Source organism: Ixodes scapularis, unplaced genomic scaffold, assembly GCF_016920785.2.
Source record: "Ixodes scapularis isolate PalLabHiFi unplaced genomic scaffold, ASM1692078v2 PGA_scaffold7__128_contigs__length_106722199, whole genome shotgun sequence".
Taxonomy (NCBI): Eukaryota; Metazoa; Arthropoda; class Arachnida; order Ixodida; family Ixodidae; genus Ixodes; species Ixodes scapularis.
This window is the reverse complement of record NW_024609882.1, coordinates 24,968,727-24,971,030: the sequence shown is the minus strand read 5'-3', so window position 1 is coordinate 24,971,030 and position 2,304 is coordinate 24,968,727. Positions and strand designations below refer to the sequence as shown.

Genomic DNA, 2,304 nt, shown 5'->3' with positions numbered 1-2,304 from the left:
GCAGGCATACCTATAGCAACACCCGAAAAACTCACTCCTTGGACAGTAGACCTTTACGAAAGTATGTGGCGTCCACAATGTCTACTTGACGCATTGTGACGCTTCGATGTACGGCACTTGAGATTATCCAGCAATCAAAGACGAAGTTGATGTTGCTTTGACTTTTTGTGATTTCAGAGCCCAGACAGAGCAGAAGCAAAGCAAACAAAATAAATAAATAAAAACGTTTATTGAAAAAAAAAATTTAAAAGAGCTTCGAGGACAGGAGCCATCGCACCGCGATGACCTTGTGGCCTGGCATCGTCTTCTGGGGAAATTCTGGAAGTGGATTTAAATGCAAAATGTCAGGCCGTCTGTAGAGATTTAGAGCAGCACGCGGCCCTGACGTCACGTAGCTGCGGTGGCGCTGTCGACTGCACGGCGCGTGCGCACACGCTTCACTCCTTCCGAATAGGGTTTCTGCACGTGCGCAGTGCTCCCACCTGGTGTGGGCAAACGCGAGCTTGTTTGTAAACAGCGTGTCGGTCTATACGTTAACAGCGATCTGAGCACCCGAGTATTTTCTTGGGAATCACCCGCCGGGTGCGTCCAGTCCCGGAGATTGTTCGGCCGTTCGGTTTGTTTCATCTTGTTGAAGATGGGGAGCCTGTACGTTTTTAGACCTTCGCAGGCCCAGAGTATGTAATGTAAACTGGGGCAAGAGTCCTCCTCCTTGCAAAGTTTGCACCGGGGCTCAGGCGGTAGTGCGTAGTGGTGTTCTTTCTTGAGAGCATAAAGTTCTAATTTGTGTTGGATGCTGGGAGTCACCGTTTCGCCAATGCGAATGCGCCGTAGCAGCACCATTTCTTTTCTCCTAAACGTGTCTTTCGGGATTGGGTGTTTTTTTGGAGACCATTATCTTTCTAGGAGGCGTTTCTTTGTTCGTTGGTCTAGTTGCAGTTCTTCAACGGTGTCGTACGTACCTTGGTCCTCATGAGGGAAGTCGTTGCAATCGCTTGGTTGTGGGCGTGACGGGCTGACGTCCGAAGGCCGGAGCTGCAGGGACGGGTGCGTGGGGTTTCTCATCGCCTGCTGCGCGGCTTTGCGTGTAAGCTCGTTGCCGGGAACTCCCTCGTGTCCGGGAACCCACCTGATGCTAATTTTGGCCCACCTGTTCCGGTATAGTTGGATTGCGGAGTCAAATATTGCATTTATGGTGGGACTCACAGAGTACTTGTGTTGTTTAAGTTCTCTAACCGGTTTTTGGGAGTCAGCGTAGAGAATTAGCCGCTGGTCAGTTCCTAAGTGGGATGTAGCACCCTCCGATGGCTTGCAAGACGGCCTTGCGCTCTGAATATTCTGGTATGATGGCCTTGGGGCCAGCCTTGGGTCACTTTCCAGGTTGCGTTGTTCTTGAGGTAGGCGAATGCACTAGCCCAGCCCGTGGTGCCGTGGCTATAGCGTCTGCGTACGCCGCCACGTTGTTAGAGATTGTTAGTATTTGTGCTAGATCTTTCTTGTGTTGTCTTCCGTAATGTTCCTGGTGTTTCTTGTGTTTATCTGCATGCAGGTTCATAGGTAGAGGCTTGGAGCCTCCTGTGGCATCGAGGAGTTCCTGTGGGGGTGGTCTTCTGGGGACTGAAACATCTGCCTGTATTTGTGTACCCATGAATTTTGCAATAATTCTTCCCGCGTTCCTCTCTCGTAGACGAGAAGATTGAGCGTCTTTCTGCTGCTGGATTAAATCCCTGATATCCGGGATGAAAATGCACTTGGCTAGTTCTTCACTTCAGGCGTGTTTCAACAGTCTGAGGATAGTTCTTCTTGCTTCTTTTACCAAGGTCTTGAGTTGGTTCTGGTGTCACTGAGTGAGGAAATAAAATATTGCCGCGCAGGTAATTTTTGAAATCAGCAGTTACGTGACAAGCTTTTACGTCGTCTTTTCCCCTGCGCCGCCCATTTTTGGTGAGATTCGCTTAACCAGATTAATGCCCTGTTTCCATTTTTTAAGCGTTTCAGTTACCAAGGATGTGGTGTTCTTTGGCGTGTATTCAAAGTTTACTCTTAAAATGTTTATAGATTTTTCTCGTTGGATTGGGTTTCCAGCAAGGGTGAGCCCTAGGTGTTTGTTGTTCTGATTCCTTCCAAATATAGTGTACTTGGTTTTTTTCAGGTGAAGGGTACATTCTTACTTCGTCGAGATATGATTCGATGGTGTTGAGTCGTCTCTGAAGAGCCTTTCCTTGCAGTTCGGTGTTCCCTTCGTGTGTCCATATGATCACATCGCCTGCGTACGCATTGGCTTTTAGGTGGGAAATTTCATAC

At 48.6% G+C, this 2,304-nt stretch overlaps 1 pseudogene; it reads right to left on the bottom strand.

Moving 5' to 3' along the window:
- Window positions 1-244: 244 nt before the first annotated feature.
- On the bottom strand, window positions 245-1,555 carry LOC115310983 (annotated as a pseudogene).
- Window positions 1,556-2,304: the final 749 nt, after the last annotated feature.